Raw genomic sequence first — 21,367 nt, forward strand, 5'->3', positions numbered from 1 at the left:
ACCGCGCGACTGTTACGGTAGCAGGTTCGAATCCTGCCTCGGGCATGGATGGGTGTGATGTCCATAGGTTAGTTAAATTTAAGTAGTTCTAAGTCTAGGGGACTGATGACCTCAGATATTAAGTCCCATAGTGCTCAGAGCCATTTTGTATATTATATTCACAGACGTTCTGAGTTCTGTATTGGGTTGAATTACTAATCATTGTCTGACTGTGTGATTGTTGAATACAGAAGTCTGCTCTCGGACTTCTGACTACTGTATCCATATGTTAAACAAGTGTAAAATTGGGCGCGTCATTCTATTCTGATACTTCTGATTCTGTGACTTCTAAATACTGACCACATTCCTTGATGCAATATGTGAAATCACCGTGGTTTAATATGTTCTAGGATGCAATTTGAGGTCTATGACTGACAGACTTTAGCGGATATTGCTGCACAGCAGCAACATGTACAAAAATTCTTGATTTCTGTGAACTACTTTTGCTACCTGTAAAATCAAGCCATACCGTGACTACTGTCATCAGTAGCTACACTGCTAGCGCTGGAATGCTACCCACATTTTATAGTCCAAAAATACACTCCTGGAAATTGAAATAAGAACACCGTGAATTCATTGTCCCAGGAAGGGGAAACTTTATTGACACATTCCTGGGGTCAGATACATCACATGATCACACTGACAGAACCACAGGCACATAGACACAGGCAATAGAGCATGCACAATGTCGGCACTAGTACAGTGTATATCCACCTTTCGCAGCAATGCAAGCTGCTATTCTCCCATGGAGACGATCGTAGAGATGCTGGATGTAGTCCTGTGGAACGGCTTGCCATGCCATTTCCACCTGGCGCCTCAGTTGGACCAGCGTTCGTGCTGGACGTGCAGACCGCGTAAGACGACGCTTCATCCAGTCCCAAACATGCTCAATGGGGGACAGATCCGGAGATCTTGCTGGCCAGGGTAGTTGACTTACACCTTCTAGAGCACGTTGGGTGGCACGGGATACATGCGGACGTGCATTGTCCTGTTGGAACAGCAAGTTCCCTTGCCGGTCTAGGAATGGTGGAACGATGGGTTCGATGACGGTTTGGATGTACCGTGCACTATTCAGTGTCCCCTCGACGATCACCAGTGGTGTACGGCCAGTGTAGGAGATCGCTCCCCACACCATGATGCCGGCTGTTGGCCCTGTGTGCCTCGGTCGTATGCAGTCCTGATTGTGGCGCTCACCTGCACGGCGCCAAACACGCATACGACCATCATTGGCACCAAGGCAGAAGCGACTCTCATCGCTGAAGACGACACGTCTTCATTCGTCCCTCCATTCACGCCTGTCGCGACACCACTGGAGGCGGGCTGCATGATGTTGGGGCGTGAGCGGAAGATGGCCTAACGGTGTGCGGGACCGTAGCCCAGCTTCATGGAGACGGTTGCGAATGGTCCTCGCCGATACCCCAGGAGCAACAGTGTCCCTAATTTGCTGGGAAGTGGCGGTGCGGTCCCCTACGGCACTGCGTAGGGTCCTACGGTCTTGGCGTGCATCCGTGCGTCGCTGCGGTCCGGTCCCAGGTCGACGGGCACGTGCACCTTCCGCCGACCACTGGCGACAACATCGATGTACTGTGGAGACCTCACGCCCCACGTGTTGAGCAATTCGGCGGTACGTCCACCCGGCCTCCCGCATGCCCACTATACGCCCTCGCTCAAAGTCCGTCAACTGCACATACGGTTCACGTCCACGCTGTCGCGGCATGCTACCAGTGTTAAAGACTGCGATGGAGCTCCGTATGCCACGGCAAACTGGCTGACACTGACGGCGGCGGTGCACAAATGCTGCGCAGCTAGCGCCATTCGACGGCCAACACCGCGGTTCCTGGTGTGTCCGCTGTGCCGTGCGTGTGATCATTGCTTGTACAGCCCTCTCACAGTGTCCGGAGCAAGTATGGTGGGTCTGACACACCGGTGTCAATGTGTTCTTTTTTCCATTTCCAGGAGTGTAGTACTCTGGGGTACAGATGTACCTTAAAAGAATAAGACATATTTTTTGGTTTTTGATAAGTATATATTTTAAATTAACACATACAACTGAAAGCACGTTGCCTTTCATGTGAAGAGCGACAGTCTTTACAAAAAGGAAATTGATTCACCCAGAGGCAGGATATATTTTGTTTTGATGCGTCAAACAGATGGTTCAAATGGCTCTGAGCACTATGCGACTTAACCTCTGAGGTCATCAGTCGCCTAGAACTTAGAACTAATTAAACCTAACTAAGCTAAGGACATCACACACATGCATGCCCGAGGCAGGATTCGAACCTGCGACCGTAGCGCTCGCTCGGCTCCTGACTGTAGCGCCTAGAACCGCACGGCAAGTCAAACAGATGAACTTGTTACATGTGGTGCACTTAACCCTGGATTCCCTATCTTGGAACCTAGCACAGAAGGCACATCTTCCTGTTGATGGTTGTGGTCTGTTAGACGTTTGAATCTCATTGTTTATTTTCGACACATTACATATGTAGTCTCGGCAAGCTGGCGGTCTTACTAAGGCCATGGCTAGGTTTTTAAAATATGAACGCCTATTCTTGATCGTTTCCTTCTACGCTGCACTTGAACCTCTCAAAAGGATCATACTGTTGACTCCAGTGATATCCAGCAAGTTGTAGAACAAACATGGTGACCAATGTCTAGTTTTTCTGTATACAGAGTATGAATGGCACAGCTGGCCCAAAGTGTCTCCAACCCCTATGACGTGGCTGTAAAATTCTATAATATCTGGCAGCGTTTGGTCATATCCTTTCTGGTGTATAGAGCAAAACATAAGCACTATCTTTTTTCTCTTCTTTTGCGGACAGTAAGGCAGAAGAGTGACCTGATCACTATATGCGAACATAGCAGAATTGTTCTGACTAGTTTTTACTTCTGGTGTTGATCATTTACCTGTTTATATTTCGGCATCTAGATAGTAATATGATCAAGATCTTGACACCGTACTTATCAGGCTTTGAGGGAATATGCCTTTTGACTGTGAAGCTGCCCGTGAATCCTACCAGCTGCTCATCGATTATTGTGTATTCTGATGTAATACATAATTAGTTCATTAAAAAAAAATCTATCAAACACTTCTCGAATGACCGCCAATTTACCGTTTTGTTTTCTCTCATTTCTAGTGTCTTTATCATCAACTCTGAGACAATTTAGTAAAAATAGAAAGTCAGCTTCAGATATTGTTGACTGAAATATTGTTATCGCCGAGTCCTTATCAAATAATTCATAAATAACACTCCATACATGCTCAAAACACCTGCATAATATGACACCACGAAGGCTAAAATTTCTGCATCATTAGAAGTCCGGGCAAACGATGGCCCGAAGCTTGCAATTTCAACACGTGTCGAACATTTTTATATTCCAGCCGCTGTACAGCTATGCCTTCGGGTGTAGATTGTGTAATTAAGTTTTAATTTTCTTCAGATGTACATAATTTCCATGCTTCTAAACCCGATTTTACACCTTTGCCTCTTTCCTATTGCCTAGCGAATGACAGATCAAATATTTCTTGGAGTGTTTATGAAGTTCCCTTTTCTTGCCACTTCATTTGATGTGACCGTTGGATTCATAGTTACTAGTTTTTCATTTGAAACATGTGGCTCATCCTCGTTTGAGAAGTGAGGTTCATCCGCATCTAAACAGAGGCTCTGTTCCTCGCCAGACTCGAAAGTTTGAGATGATGTAGTATGAAGGTCAAATGAAGTTCACGAATTATTCTGTGGTTCGTGTGCGTTCTCTGTATCCTCTCTAAAATCGGTGATAACTGCATCTCAGACTCAACATCCAATTCTACAGAATCTGCACTGAAAAGTATCGTACGAGTCTCTGCCATGTCAGCTTCATTTGTCAAATCGAAAATCGGTTTGGAACTCATGTTTCCGACTGAAACGAGAACAAAAATAAACATGAAAAGTTAGCGTTAAGCAAAACGCAAAGTTATCGAGAAACGAAACTTGTAAATACAAGAGAAATTAAGTTCCCTTTCATGTAGAATACAATTACCATGTGATAGAAAATAGTGGAAATAACCAAGCGATTTGGCTACACTATGGGACAGATGTATCCCAAACAGTTTGCACGTGAAACATATGCACACAAAACCAAGTAAGAAAGAATCAAGACAGGCTATCAGTCATAGGAAACTAGTGCGTTGGACTAAACCTGTGGCGCAACCTAGTGAGAAATGGTGGAATTTTATTCCCCCTCTGGGGTACAGGGGTACATCGGGTAGCATTCCTGGGCTATTGCACCCTTCACAAGATATTTCAGTAGTGCGTGCTGAAACAGTGCGCACAACAAAAAGTAAATGCCCGTTAGTGCAGACCGAAGCAGTGACAGCATCATAACATGCTACTTTTCTGTTGACTGTTGCATCTCTATATTAAACGCGCGTAAAACTAAAGACTGATCTAAGGTATCGTTCTCCAGGACAGTTTATGACTGGATGTATTCACAAGTCGCCAAGTTTTGGGCCTTGGGTACTTTTATTTGTTTTATTCTTCCCTTCAAAAAATTTCTTACGGGATATCGACGCTTTACTGCATTGAACCTTGCACTGTAGTCCTAACACAGTTTCTTCTTCCGTTTATGTCTACATAATGCACAGCAACTTTTCTGGCTATAATAAAACTTTATGTAAACGGTCGGAATGATGGGAGCTATTACTTCACTTAAGCATATTTGCGGTAATCTAGTGTGCAATTTCAGTTTTGCTATAGTACACCGTGCACTACTTATGTTCACAGCTTAGTTGATGTCCTGTTTTGATTTTGTGCTCGACACAATATTCCCGTTGCACTCTTTATGTTTCCACCCTTTTAATTTCACTGAAGGTCGCTTTGACTTCAGTCCTTCTAGCGGTAATTTCCTTTTTCATTTCTTCGCATTTTTGATGGAGCCATTTCGCCTTTGCCGCCCCACACGTCCAATTTATTTCATTACTGATTTCTCTTGGTGTAGTCGTATATTTCCCTGATCATTTTTCTGCTTCCTTCTTTCGTCGATCAGTTGAAGTATTTCTTCTATTAGCCATTGTTCCTTCGCAGTTGTCTTCCTTTTACCTATGTTTCTCCGTCCAGCAACTGTAATTGCCCTTTCAGAAATGACCACTTCTCCTCAAATGAGCTGCCTACACTGATATTCCTCATCGAAACGTCCACATGCTTACCAGACTTCAAACGGCTGTCAGTATTTCAGTAGGCCACTTTCTCCCGCACTGATTGATCCGGACGATTCTTGTAAACTTGAGTCCACACTTCATCTTTACTAAATTGTGATCTGAGTCTATATCTGCCCCTGGACAAGCCTTACAATTCAGTATCTGATTCTGGAATCTCTGTCTGACCGTGACTCTGTGTTTTTTTCCAGGTATGCTTCCTCCCTTCGTGAATTGAACAAAGTATTTGCTATTAACATCCGAAATTTAATGCAGAGCTCAACTGGTCTTTCTCTTTTTTCATTCGTAATGTCTAACCCGTAGTCTCCAGTATCCCTTTTATCTATTCGTTCCCGTAAAACTGCATTCAGTTCTCCATTCATCTCCCTTTACATATGGAACTACCAGTTCAATATTCTTATCTACTTCCTCTATTTGTTCATCTTCTACTTGCGACGTTGGCATGTTTCCCTTATCTTACGAGAACAACCCTATCACTCACCTGCTCACAGTAGCTCACTCTTTGTCCTTCTTTCATACTGATAACAAATCCTACATACCTTAAACCATTGTCTGCTGCTGTTGAAATATCCTGTATTTGTATCACTAGAAATTCTTAGTTTTTCTTTCATTTCACTTTACTGACTCTATCATATCTACATTGAGGGATACTTAATGATAATTCACTTATAGCAAAACATTCGCTTTCTTCCTCTAACGTTAGATCATACATTGACGTATCGAACAGAAATGTACAAGCAGTTGAAATACACAGGACAGAGGGTACACTATTTAAAAATGTGCGTGGGCTACGATCTTTGATAGTGATGCTGAATCTGTGGCGTCAGGAAATACAAGTGGCCATAAAGGTACGGATCCTTTTTCCTGACCGGGGTTCGAAGAAACCTTCGGCACACCATACTTCTGAGTATGCCAGCACATATAAAGCCCTTATTCAAAGATTTAACAATATTCCATTTCCCTGTCTCCAAAAACACAGCGCACATACCAGAAATCTTCTCTTACCCATATCTTCAACGCTTCAGTTGAGAATGAAATAAATGAAGGCAGTCAAAATATTTAATTCTCAAGTCATGATTTATTTTCTTTAAATACAGTCAGAAAGCTTCATTTAAATGAAATATATAGAAAATCTCTTTCTTGACTAATAGAACCTACTATATGTTTCAAATGGCTCTGAGCACTATGGGACTTAACATCTGTGGTCATCAGTCCCCTAGAACTTAGAACTACTTAAACCTAACTAACCTAAGGACATCACACACATCCATGCCGGAGGCAGGATTCGAACCTGCGACCGTAGCGGTCGCGCGGTTGCAGACTGAAGCGCCTAGAACCGCTCGGCCACACCGGCCGGCAACCTACTGTATTCTTTCACTTAATTCTCAGGTGAAAAGTAAAGTAGAGACGCAATGCTTTTATTGTTACGAAACATTTGAGGCTGACACGTAGCTAGGAAAGCAGAACCGTTATTTTCCAGTCACGCTGCACACAGTGTGTGGCTCAAGAGAAACAAGGAAATCTTGTATTTTACGTTATTTTGCAATTAAGCTCGTCTGTGACGTGCGGTGTGTGTACTTGTGAGTTAGATGTGTTTGCCTGTCACATATCTTGATACCTAACGTGCAACAGAGAGAGTACGTCGCACTTAGGCTTCAAGAAGACAAAACTTCCGCACTTGGCCCATCGAGCAGCAGTGCAAACCCAAGGACATTGTAATGCACATTTGCATTCCCTTCACGTGTTTAAGCCAAGTATTAGGCATATTTATGCGATTGGGAATGCTCAGTAGCAGCCAGGCTACATGGGCATTTAACAATTAAGCATCAGCAAGGAGCATTACTGATGAAATTGTAGGGGGCAATGTTGGGCAACGTTAGTAGGGACACGATCCGACTATTCGGGAGTAGGGTCCTACAATCTGAGACAGTGTTCCGAGACAAACTTCCGTCACAATCTCCGCAAACGTGACGTCAGATTCGCCTAGCAACAGCGATCTGAACGCCCATTGGCTGAAGGTTTGGATATATACACTACTGGCCATTAAAATTGCTACACCACGAAAACGACGTGCCACAGACGCGAAATTTAATCAGCAGGAAGAAGATGCTGTGATATGAAAATGATTAGCTTTTCAGAGCATTCACACAAGGATGGCGCCGCTGGCGACACCTACAGCGTGCTGACATGAGGAATGTTTCCAACCGATTTCTCATACACAAACAGCAGTTGACGGGCGTTGCCTGGTGAAACGTTGTGACGCCACGTATAAGGAGGAGAAATGCGTACTATCACGTTTCCGACTTTGATATAGGTCGGATTGTAGCCTATCGCGATTTTGGTTTATCGTATCGCGACATTGCTGCTCGCGTTGGTCGAGATCCAATGACTGTTAGCAGAAAAGGGAATCGGTGGGTTCAGGAGGGTAACATGGACGCCCTGCTGGATCCCAACGGCCTCGTATCACTAGCAATCGAGATGACAGGCATCTTATCCGCTTGGCTGTAACGGATCGTGCAGCTACGTCTCGATCCCTGAGTCAACAGATGGGGACGTTTGCAAGACAACAACCATCTGCACGAACAGTTCGACGACGTTTGCAGCAGCATGGACTATCAGCTCGGAGACTATGGCTTCGGTTACCCTTGAGGCTGCATCACAGACAGGAGCGCCTACGATGGTGTACTCAACGACGGACCTGGGTGCACGAATGGCAAAACGTTATTTTTTCAGATGAATCCAGGTTCTGTTTACAGTATCACGATGGTCTCAACCGTGTTTGGCGACATCGCGGTGAACGCATATCGGAAGCGTGTATTCGTCATCGCCATACTGGCGTATCACCCGGCGTGATGGTATGGGGTGCCATTGGTTACACGTCTCGGTCACCTCTTGTTCACACTGACGGCACTTTGAACAGTGGACGTTACATTTCAGATGTGTTACGACCCGTGGCTCTACCCTTCATTCGATCCCTGCCAAACCCACATTTCAGCAGGATAATGGACGACAGCATGTTGCAGGTCCTTTACGGGCTCTTCTGGATACAGAAAATGTTCGACTGCTGCCCTGGCCAGCACATTCTCCAGATCTCTCACCAATTGAAAACGTCTGGTCAATGGTGGTCGAACAACTGGCTCGTCACAATACGCCAGTCACTACTCTTGCTGTGCTGGTACTGCGAACGGCTGAAAGCAAGGGGAAACTACGGCCGTAATTTTTCCCGAGGGCATGCAGCTTTACTGTATGGATAATGATGATGGCGTCCTCTTGGGTAAAATATTACGGAGGTAAAATAGTCCCCCATTCGGATCTCCGGGCGGGGACTACTCAGGAGGACGTCGTTATCAGGAGAAAGAAAACTGGCGTTCTACCAATCGGAGCGTGGAATGTCAAATCCCTTAACCCGGTAGGTAGATTAGAAAATTTAAAAAGGGAAATAGATAGGTTAAAGTTAGATATAGTGGGAATTAGTGAAGTTCGGTGGCAGGAGGAACAAGACTTTTGGTCAGGTGAATACAGGGTTATAAACACAAAATAAAATAGGGGTAATGGAGGAGTAGGTTTAATAATGAAGAAAAAAATAGGAGCGCGGGTAAGCTACTACAAACAGCATAGTGAACGCATTATTGTGGCCAAGATAGACACGAAGCCCACACCTACTACAGTAGTACAAGTTTATATGCCAACTAGCTCTGCAGATGATGAAGAATTTGAAGAAATGTATGATGAGATAAAAGAAATTATTCAGGTAGTGAAGGGAGACGAAAATTTAATAGTCATGGGTGACTGGAATTCGAGAGTAGGAAAAGGGAGAGAAGGAAACATAGTAGGTGAATATGGATTGGGGCTAAGAAATGAAAGAGGAGACCACCTGGTAGAGTTTTGCACAGAGCATAACTTAATCATAGCTAACACTTGTTTCAAGAATCATGAAAGAAGGTTGAATACATGGAAGAATCCTGGAGATACTAGAAGGTATCAGATAGATTATATAATGGTAAGACAGAGATTAAGGAACCAGGTTTTAAATTGTAAGACATTTCCAGGGGCAGATGTGGACTCTGACCACAATCTATTGGTTATGAACTGTAGATTAAATCTGAAGAAACTGCAAAAAGGTGGGACTTTCAGGAGATGGGACCTGGATAAACTGAAAGAACCAGAGGTTGTACAGAGTTTCAGGGAGAGCATAAGGGAACAATTGACAGGAATGGGAGAAAGAAGTACAGTAGAAGAAGAATGGGTAGCTCTGAGGGGTGAAGTAGTGAAGGCAGCAGAGGAACAAGTAGGTAAAAAGACGAGGGCTAGTAAAACTGCTTGGGTAACAGAAGAAATATTGAACTTAATTGATGAAAGGAGAAAATATAAAAATGCAGTAAATGAAGCAGGCAAAAAGGAATACAGACGTCTCAAAAATGAGATCGACAGGAAGTGCAAAATGGCTAAGCAGGGATGGCTAGAGGACAAATGTAAGGATGTAGAGGCTTATCTCACTAGGGGTAAGATAGATAATGCCTACAGGAAAATTAAAGAGACCTTTGGAGAAAAGAGAACCACTTGTATGAATATCAAGAGCTCAGATGGAAACTCAGTTCTAAGCAAAGAAGGGAAAGCAGAAAGGTGGAAGGAGTATATAGAGGGTCTATACAAGAGCGATGTACTTGAGGACAATATTATGGAAATGGAAGAGGATGTAGATGAGGATGAAATGGGAGATACGATACTGCGTGAAGAGTTTGACAGAGCACTGAATGACCTGAGTCGAAACAAGGCCCCGAGAGTAGACAACATTCCATTAGAACTACTGATGGCCTTGGGAGAGCCAGTCCTGACAAAACTCTACCATCTGCTGAGCAAGATGTATGACACAGGCGAAATACCCTCAGACTTCAAGAAGAGTACAATAATTCCAATTCCAAAGAAAGCAGGTGTTGACAGATGTGAAAATCACCGAACTATCAGTTTAATAACTCACAGCTGCAAAATACTAACACAAATTCTTTACAGACGAATGGAAAAACTGATAGAAGCCGACCTCGGGGAAGATCAGTTTGGATTCCGTAGAAATGTTCGAACACGTGAGGCAATACTGACCTTACGACTTATCTTAGAAGAAAGATTAAGAAAAGGCAAACCTACGTTTCTAGCATTTGTAGGCTTAGAGAAAGCTTTTGACAATGTTGACTGGAATATTCTGTTTCAAATTCTAAAGGTGGCAGGGGTAAAATACAGGGAGCGCAAGGCTATTTACAATTTGTACGGAAACCAGATGGCAGTTATAAGAGTCAAGGGGCATGAAAGGGAAGCAGTGGTTGGGAAGGGAGTGAGACAGGGTTGTAGTCTCTCCCCGATGTTATTCAATCTGTATATTGAGCAAGCAGTAAAGGAAACGAAAGAAAAATTCGGAGTAGGTATTAAAATCCATGGAGAAGAAATAAAAACTTTGAGGTTCGCCGATGACATTGTAATTCTATCAGAGACAGCAAAGGACTTGGAAGAGCAGTTGAACGGAATGGACAGTGTCTTGAAAGGAGGATATAAGATAAACATCAACAAAAGCAAAATGAGGATAATGGAATGTAGTCGAATTAAGTCGGGTGATGCTGAGGGAATTAGATTAGGAAATGAGACACTTAAAGTAGTAAAGGAGTTTTGCTATTTGGGGAGCAAAATAACTGATGATGGTCGAAGTGGAGAAGATATAAAATGTAGACTGGCAATGGCAAGGAAAGCGTTTCTGAAGAAGAGAAATTTGTTAACATCGAGTGTAGATTTGAGTGTCAGGAAGTCGTTTCTGAAAGTATTTGTATGGAGTGTAGCCATGTATGGAAGTGAAACGTGAACGATAAATAGTTTGGACAAGAAGAGAATAGAAGCTTTCGAAATGTGGTGCTACAGAAGAATGCTGAAGATTAGATGGATAGATCACATAACTAATGATGAAGTACTGAATAGAATTGTGTTGAAGAGGAGTTTGTGGCACAACTTGACTAGAAGAAGGGATCGGTTGGTAGGACATGTTCTGAGGCATCAAGGGATCACCAATTTAGTAATGGAGGGCAGCGTGGAGGGTAAAAATCGTAGAGGGAGACCAAGAGATGAATACACTAAGCAGATTCAGAAGGATGTAGGTTGCAGTAAGTACTGGGAGATGAAGAAGCTTGCACAGGATAGGGTAGCATGGAGAGATGCATCAAACCAGTCTCAGGACTGAAGACCACAACAACAACAACATACTCTTGATGAGCTGTGGTATCGTGTTGAAGCTGCATGGGCAGCTGTACCTGTACACGCCTCTGTTTGACTCAATGCCCAGGCGTATCAAGGCCGTTATTACGGACAGAGGTGGTCGTTCTGGGTACTGATTTCTCGGGATCTATGCACCCAAATTGCGTGAAAATGTAATCACATGTCAGTTCTAGTATAATATATCTGACCAATAATACCCGTTTATCATCTGCATTTCTTCTTGATACAGCAATTTTAATAGCGTAAGAAACGAGAGAAGAGTCCTTATTGGATGAGGGAGGAAGGGGGGGGGGGTCTCTCTTGTCCTTCGGGAAGACAGGGCGAGTTAATCGCGAGGAGCCACGCAAAACGCACGTTCGAGTAACCGGGGCGGCTCTAAAAGAACGATCGTTAGTGCAAAATACAATTGCAAAATCTTCATGGAGCAAATACAATTGCAAAATCCTAGAAAATTTTGCTACAGGAAACTCAAGATAATTCTCCAGATGATGGAAATCTACAGCAGTAGACCGAACCAGAAAATACTACCCTGCTTTCATTGTTACGGATAGTTCCGGGATGTGCTGACGCCACAGAAGATGACATAAATGAATGGATTGTCCAAGATGAAGAATTTGAAGTGACAGATGAAGAAATAGTTAACACGGTAAACGATAAAGAAGAAGACGAAGAAGCGGATGTAGTGGAGGAATGTGCGCCCAAGATGTCTCACAACGAAGGACACAAGGCCTTAGAAACTGCTTTAAAATATGTAGAGCAACTGGAGGAAACATCGTCTACCGACGTTTTACTTCTTAAGAGACTATGTGATTTAGTGGCAAAAAAACGGCAAACAGCAGGCAAACAAAAGACAATCACTAATTTCTTCACACAGTAAATATCTATTCAGCCTAATTTGATTTGTATTGTATTAAATGTTTAACTCATTTGGCCTACTTTAGTTTAATTTTTGTGTTTTTTTTGTATTATTTTCCGCGTTATCCGACCTTCTCGCTTGTCCGACCTCGCAGCGACCTGTTTAGGTCGGATAATCGGACTCTACTTAGTATCACTAGCAAAGAACTAATCGGAGGTAAAGGAGCACGAACTCACTTCGGAATTTTGTGTTTTGTTTGGAAATAAGTAATATTACCTTTAGATACAACCGATGTTATTCTTTATATTGTGGGCCGTGACATAGCCTCGCTCAAGTGGTAGCAATGTCAACGTGAAAGTAGCACCCCACTGTGTTCTGGGTGAAACAACAAAATTTCGGGTTGTACTGCACAAAACAAATAGCATAGAAACTTAAATTTTTGATGTTTTTTCTGCCACTGAAAAAGACGGAGAAGTCAAAAATGGGATGAAAATATTATGAAGAATTCCTATAAATAATAATACCTCCTGAAATGACCACCATAAAAGCGAGTGAGAAATATTCATTTGCAGGAAGTGCATCAGATGGTAGACTTAAGGCTTTACATGAAAACAAAAACGTGGCCATGAAACATGATTTATGTGCATTAAGTTTCTTCCCAAGAACATTCATTGATGAACAGACAAAGCAGCCTACTATTATATGGTACAGAAAAATTTCCGATACCAGCCACAATAAAAGATTATTTATTCGTCACACAAGCGGTTTACGGGTTCTGCCCATCCTCTGGTGTTTATACATCCAGATATATGTTTATATTGCTGCAGATCACTGTTTGAATACAAATAAAATTGTTTGCTAATGACTAATCAGATACCAATGGAACAACTGTAAATAGCAAGGCAGCATTTGTCGAAAATGCATCTGTACTTACATAAAGATGAAGTATTCATATTATAATTATGCTGTGGTGACAGTTGTTCCACATAGATGCACATTTGTTACCATTACCACGTTTCTGTTTCAGTTTTTAAAAGTTTAGCTACATTCACAACAACAGCAACTTCTCTGTAGAACATCAAGTAGATAAAGGAATCAATTTTCTTCACCTTACAATATATAATGTAAACAACAAACATGCCTTTCAGATTTACAGAAAACCCACCGCTAGTGATGTTGTCATTAACAACTCCTCCTGTCATGCAGTAAAACACAAAGTGGTATTCTTCAGATCTGCACTTTATCATATACATAAAATCCCACTCAGCTCCCACGATGAACGAGAAGGAATTAACATTGTCAAAGAAATTGCACGCAGAAGTGGATACAACCCAGATGTAATTGATAAACTCTAAAAAAAAAAATCAAGCAGAAACAATCCACCCCTCCTAAATCAGATTCACAAGAAAGAAAGAGCACACTGGCCCACATACTATTTATAGGTAAAATTTCATACCAAATTGCCAACCTCTGCGAGAAAACTGCTATTCAAAGTTCTTTCAGCACTATCAACAATCTACAACAGCACATGATCCACGACAGTAAGACAAATAACCACTGCCACCGCAAAACAGGTATTTACAAACTTTTATGTGGCAGTTGTCCACAGTTCTACGTAGGCCAAACTGGAAGGAATTTCATTACAAGATACCGTGAGCATGTGGATGCATTCCGGCTAAATACCTTTGTCAAATTCATCATTGCAATTCATCTAAAAGGCTATGGTCACTCAGTCACATCCAATAAGGACAAAATTGAAATACGTCACACTGTCAACAAAGGAAAGAAATTCAATCTGCTCGAAGAGGTAGAAATTTACATCCACAGTTCTAACTCACCACACCTTACTCTCAAGGAACAAGTGGAGATTGCAAACAAGTCTTATCTCCACATATTTCATGATACATTCAAAAACCGAAACTCATTATACTCTGATATCTAACAACAATGTAATATGCTAGGAAATTCGTCATAGCAAACATATAACAGTTAAAATGTCATTATCGTAATTTGTAACAGTCACACTGCAAACACTGGTTTTAACTATTGTTTTCGTAATTTGTAGTAGCTTTCAAAATTTCATGTTTATCACATCATTGTACATCCTAGATCTAAGTTCTCTGACCACAGTGTGGCACACAATAGTTCTAACTGTCGTATATGTAATAGCTCTCAGTAATTTCATATGTATAACGTCATTGAATTTCCTAGATCTAAGTTCTCTGATAAAAATGTGGGTCAAAAAGTTCATAATGTGGATCCAAAATTTCATAATCTGAATCAAAAATGTCGCAATTTATAGTAGCTTTTTAAGTTTCTATGTGTGCAACATCTTTGCGCTTCCTATTCTAAGTTCTTTGACCATATACATGTTTCTGTATGAGAAACATCGTTGAACCTCCTATGTCTAAGTTCTTTGACCATAATCTATATGTTTGAACGTAAATACAGTGTATATCACGAGTTCACGACACAGTAGTGAAATATGCAGCTATATTTAAAAAAACTGAAACATGGACGTGAAAATGGTAACAAATGTCCACCTCAGTGGAAAAACTGTCACCACAGCATAATAATAATAATAATAATAACGATATTTCATCTTTATGTAAATACATATATATTTTCGACAAATGTTGCCTTGCCACTTACAATTGTTTCACTTGTATGTGTTTAGTCACGAACAAATAATTTTCTTTGTATTGAAACAGCAATCTCCAGCAATATAAACATGTACATCAATGTATAAACGCCTGAAGACGGGAACAAACTTGAAACCGGTCGTGTGACGAATAAATAACTTTTGTTGTGACTGGTGGCGGAAATTTTTCTACGCCATATAAAGGAATACTCACAGAGTTCAACAGCATCCACTAAAGATAAAATTCAGCCTACCATTTCTTTGAGCTTAACTGAAGTACCTCACTAGTATGTCCTCAGTATTAATACCATGAAATATTCCCCTTAATAAAAAAAAAATTGACAGTTGAAAAAACATCAAAGCGAACCGATTTCGTCTCATGTACTAATAGGCAGCGACGAGTCTTTCATAATGCTACAAACTGTACTAAGGGACCTATGACGTGTGCTAAAAAGTGCAAGGCTATAAACAAGATGTTCACTTATGCCAGTACAATTGTAAGTGTGGGTGCGTCTTATCGTATAGGGAAATCGCGTGATATTCGGATGTAAACTGCAGCCTGTATTGGCTAACAGCTGATAGTAGTCGGCATGAATCACAGTAACTAATCTCGATATTCTCAGAACCACAGCACGTATCTCGAGGATCTCAGCAGCTGAAATCTATTTTATATTGGCTGTAATACGCACCCAAACAAAGAAGAGTATTGTCCGCCAATGGCAGTTTAATGTGATAGCAGTTCCACTGAAGGCTGAACGTATTCAAAGAATTGTGCTCTCAACAACTACGAAATGAACCAACGGATAAGTGAGCACATGGGTGCTGACCACGAAGATCGGAAAATTTTATAAATGACTTTAGGAGATAATAAATTAAGACGCACTTTAAAATGTACGACCGTTTTTATTCAATAAATAAGAATCGAAATTGAGTAAGAAAGTTGCACATATCTTCCAAGGAACCACATGGGTTACAGAAACCGGTATTATCAAAAACAGAACAAAATAATCCCATATATTCTTAAATCCACGTGATATTATCCAGTGAGCGGTAAGATAGTGTAAAGCACTACCTATACCCACAGATGACTTAATGAAAGACTCATATTGACTCTTGTACAGTTAACAAAGCCTACACCGGAACAACAAGTCTAGCATTGGCCACAAAGTGACATACCTGCAGAGTTGAAAAAGTATGAATGTAATACAAACTTATGAAATGGCCATCTCGGCAAACTACAATAAAAAACCACGTGAACTTAACAAATAGAACCAGGTTAGCTCGTGTTGCAGCATAAAGTTTGTCTCAGCAGAAGATTTTATCTTTGTGTTCATCCACCTGGCCAAGCGAATTCAAACTTCGACCTTCCATTCGCCTGATTGGTCGACAGGGTTTTCCTTCAAAGTACTCCGTGCAGATATTCCTCTACTGAGCAGCCAATTACGCGACTTCCCTAGCAGATGAGAACAGTGAGAGTTTTGGCACCATGTTAGTGGATTACAACTAGAGCTTAGTGATAGTTAAGGTGAAAGATGTTTCTTCAACAGATTGCTTTCAATGATGATGATGATGATGATGATTAGTGTTTTAGGGCGCACAACAGCGAGGTTATCAGCGCCCATTGCTTTCAACAGGAAACAGGATTCTGCTATCGAATTAAAAATTTAGGTGCCCAGCTTATGCCTTTGACTAAAAGTGTTTTTTTAAAACTGGTGTATATATATAAAAAGCAACTGAAAATAAAATATTGATTTACTAGCAGAGAAAGGAAACGAAAAAATACTGTTGCTACCATTTTATGAAATGACATGAAAACATGATGCCGACGACGGCGGAATCCATGAGTACGCGGCGAGCAGCAGTTATCGGCGAGGAAGAAGTTAACAGATTCTTTGACAGATTAGATGAGTTGGTGGATAGCTCAAGTTTGTAACCAGTTACGATCGAATTAAAGCCTTTAGAAACAAAAATGACTGGTACCGTCCTCCAAAAAATTAAGCAACTGAAATGCAGCAGATGCAATAATTATTAAAAGAAGCTCAACTACTTTATATTATTATGACCCTGAGTTTTATAATTCTGCTACATAACGTATCGTAGTATCGTTTAGTGTAAAGAATGTTCCAATAGAATTGAAAGGCGTCTGCATGGTACACAGGAGAGATTCTGCTAAGTCTGGAAGGTAGGAGACAAGGTACTAATGGAATTAAAGGTGTGAGGACTGCTCGTGAGTACTGCTTGGGTAGGTAAGATGGCAGAGCACTTGTCCGCAAAGTCAGAGGTCCCGAGTTCGAGTCTGGGTCCGGCACACAATTTTAATCTGCTAGATTCATATCAGCGCGCACTCCACTGCAGAGGGAAAATTTCATTCTAAATACGAAATTAGTCAAAATCCTTAAAATATAAATACACTATTTAAAGACTGGTGGTACTTATGGTAAGACAAACTGTATTGTAATTGTTTAGGATTACGTACAGTACAAAAACAAATATCCGTAGGATATTTCTACTTACGGATGCAATTAGAAATATTACTTTACTTGTGTTTTTCATTTGCTGTACGAAAAATTGCAGCCAAACAGTACGCTTGTATTTACCTTTGCGTCAAAACTCTAAAGGTAACGTAATTATACCAGTTCATCCCTGTTTCTTAAGACTGTTTCATCAGTACACAAACAATAGTTGACACGTCCTTTGGAATCGTAATATAGCGGCGAGCGCGAAGTGCTGGCTTCAATTGCACCAATGGCACCGTATGTGATGTTACCAGTCTAGTAATGTAAATCTGTGGCTGGGGTGGAGACGGAGACATTGAGGTAACTACTGCCACCACTCTAGCTCAGGGTTTTCAGACTAACATAAGGTGATAAAGGCCACAGACTGCAAAAACAATTGCACTGCACGAATTATATCTATAAGATACATTCCCTTGACGTGCATAGCTAGTAACAGCCTGAGATCTACAGCGAGAATTATAATTTCAGTTTTGTCTGAGTTGAGTGGGATTAACCCTCCCTTTCATTATTGGGCAGAGTTTTGCGAATGTCCTCCCGACTTCTAAACTTAAATAATTTCAATCAGATTGCTCTTTATCGCATATGGGTCACATTTAAAATAAAGAGGTAACATTTCGGGGCGTAGAAATCAGGGACATAAACTTTTATGAACTCCCTGTTCAAAGTACATGGGCATGTCTTTACTTCGACGGTTTGTTTATTTATTTGTAGTGTGTCATATATAAATCCCTATTCAACTAATGCCTTGGTGACTCTGTACAAATCCTAGGGTTCTGCTCTCATGGTACCCATTTTTCGTATGTAGCGTATAACACGTCATAGTTGGCCTAATTTGTCATTAATTTTTGTGGACCTAAGTATGATCATTTCCACAATAGGTTCCAAATAGTGCTCCTCTTGCAATGTCTGGATTCATGGGTATCAACTGAAGGACTTTATTTTTTAGTACCTGGACGTGATCTTGTTTGGGTCTTTCTAGCGAGACTATATGAGGAGCTCCCATAAGGATTTTTGCTAATACCGTTGCCTTGTAGAGCCTAACTGTGTTGAGATGTTGAGCTCCATATTGCAGAATAGCGGCATTAGTTCCTTCGCCTTGTCAGAGACATTCGTTCTTAAATGTAACACATGTCTGTGGAAAAAGAAGTTCTGATCCATTGTGACTCCGAAGTACTTAACAGCTGCGCTCCAAGATACACTATGTGATCAAAAGTATCTGGACATCCCCAAAAACATACGTCTTTCATATTAGGTGCATTGTGCTGCCACCTGCTGCCAGTTACCCCATATCGGCGACCTCAGTCGTCATTAGACATCGTGAGAGGGCAGAATGGGGCGCTCCGCTGAACTCACGGACTTCGAAGGTGGTCAGGTCATGGGGTGTCACTTGTGTCATATGTCAGTACCCGAGATTTCCACACGCCTAAACATCCAAAGGTCCACTGTTTCCGATGTGATAGTAAAGTGAAAACGTGAAGGGACACGTAAAGCACAAAAGCGTACAGGCCGACCGCGTCTTTTGACTGACAGAGACCGCCGACAGTTGAAGTGGGTCGTAATGTGTAATGGGGAGACATCTATCGAGACCATCACACAGGGATTCCAAACTGCATCAGTATCCACTGCAAGTACTATGACAGTTAGGTGGGAGGTGAGAAAACTTGGAGTTCATGGTCGAGCGGCTGCTCATAAGCCACACATCATGCCGGTAAATGCTAAACGACACCTCTCTTGGTGTAAGGAGCGTAAACATTGGGCGATTGAACAGTGGAAAAATGTGCGGAGTGACGAATCACGGTACATAATGTGGCCATCCGATGGCAGGTTGTGGATATGGCGAACGCCCAGTCAACGTCATCTACCAGTGTGTGTATTAGCAACAGTAAAATTCGGAGGCGGTGGTGTTAGGGTGTGGTCGTGTTCTTTTTTATGGAGGGGGCTTACACCCCTTATAGCTTTGCGTGGCACTAACACAGCATAGGCTTACAATGATATTTTAAGCACCATCTTGCTCCCACTGTTGAAGAGCAATTCGGGGATAGCGATTGCATCTTTCAACACGATCGAGCACCTGTTCATAATGCACCGCCTGTGACGGAATGGTTACACTACAATAACATACCTGTAATGGACTGGGCTGCACAGAGTCCTAACCTGAATTCTATAGACTCCTTTGGGATGGTTTGGAACGCCGACTTCGTGCCAGGCCTCACCGACCGACATCGATGCCTCTCCTCAGTGCAACACTCCGTGAAGAATGGGCTCCCATTCACCAAGAAGCCTTCCAGCACCTTACTGAACGTATGCCTGCGAGACTGGAAGCTGTCATCAAGGCTAAGGGTGGGCCAGCACCATACTGAATTCCAGCATTACCGATGGAGGGCGCCACGAACTTGTAAGTCATTTTCAGCCAAGTGCCCGGATATTTTTGATCACATAGTGTACCTCTCGCGTCTCTGTTGTGGAAGGTTTTTACTAAAGGATATTTCCGTTGTTTTGGCCAGGTTAATTTTATGCTTGTCATGACTGCACCACTCTGTGCTGAGGTCTAACTGCGTCTGCAGTCTCCTTACGTAGGTGTCCACTCGTGAAGTTCGCAGTGTTGTCTGCGAACTGCGCCAGTTGAACGTTTGCCATCACCAGTCTGTCGTTGAAGTAGAATGTAAATATGAGTGACGACAAGCCTAATCCTTGGGGAAATACAACGAGTTTTATGTCCGATCTGATGCGTTCAGTTTGCGCTCGTATTTTTCTGTTGGAGGGAGAGCTCGCTATAAATTTAATACGACAGTCTGGGATCGCTGTTTAGTGTATCATCTTCTGTAACAATTTCTCACGCCAGGCATTATCATAGGCGTGTTCCACGTCTACAAAAACAGCAGCGGTCCAGATTCCTGTACGGAAGTTCTTCGTTAGTATTCGGTAATTCTCGACAGTTGTAGCTCTGCCGAAATCTTCCTTTGGAACCTATACTACTCTGGCCGAATCGTTTCGTTTTTTGAGTTAAAATGTCGTGTAGCCTGTCCTTAACGATTCTTTCGAACGCTTCTCCAGATCTGCTCAGATAACTGATCGGAATGTGGCTAGCAGGTTAAGTCTTTCCTTAGTTTCTGAATGAAAATGAAGTGTGCTCACTGCCATTTTTCTGGAAAATATGAACTGAGCAAGCAGCTAGCGTAGATTATAGTCAGCAGGACAAGTGGTTTTCTAGGTACTGTCCAGAGTTGTTCATTTATTACTGCATACGCCCCAGATGCTGTATCGTTCTTTAGATTTTTAAACTTGGCCCTCATTTCGCTAGGTGTTGTTAGAAGGGGTTAATTCCTGATCTCTTGCATGGCTATCAGTTGTGTGTGTTTGGTTGGTTATTATTCCGTTCTCTCTTTCTAGGGTATCTACGTCTGCCTGTATTAGTCGAATTTGCATTTCAAAAGTTTCAGCAAACGCTATGTTTATAAGCCCGTTTCGATAACATAGGAAGCTTCACGATTTTGCTTGTTATCCTTGAGCAGGAGCAATGCTAATCTCCTACGTATCGTTCTAATTTCAATGTGCGGTATATGCTGTGAAGTAAAACTCCTGGCTTATGCAGATGATATAGTGTTGCTGAGTGAAAATGAAGAAGAACTAAAAGACATGTACAGATCTCTCAGGCACAGTGCCAGCAAAATGGGAGTTTTGATTAACCAAGAGAAAACCGAATATATGGAAATAGGTCGAGTCATAAACCCAAACCCTTACTTTGAAATTGATCAGCGTTCTAAGTTCAGAAAAGTTCTCCAGTTTAAATACCTTGGATCACGTTTCAACAGTAAAAATATCATAACAATGGATATAAATGAAAGAATAGCCTCAGGGTCAAGATGTCTGTA

The 21,367-nt window shown here is 41.9% G+C and overlaps 1 pseudogene; it reads right to left on the bottom strand.

Moving 5' to 3' along the window:
* Nucleotides 1-20,962: 20,962 nt before the first annotated feature.
* LOC124614519 lies at nt 20,963-21,075 on the bottom strand (annotated as a pseudogene).
* Between the last annotated feature and the right edge of the window lie 292 nt (nt 21,076-21,367).

Source organism: Schistocerca americana, chromosome 4 (assembly GCF_021461395.2).
Source record: "Schistocerca americana isolate TAMUIC-IGC-003095 chromosome 4, iqSchAmer2.1, whole genome shotgun sequence".
NCBI lineage: Eukaryota > Metazoa > Arthropoda > Insecta > Orthoptera > Acrididae > Schistocerca > Schistocerca americana.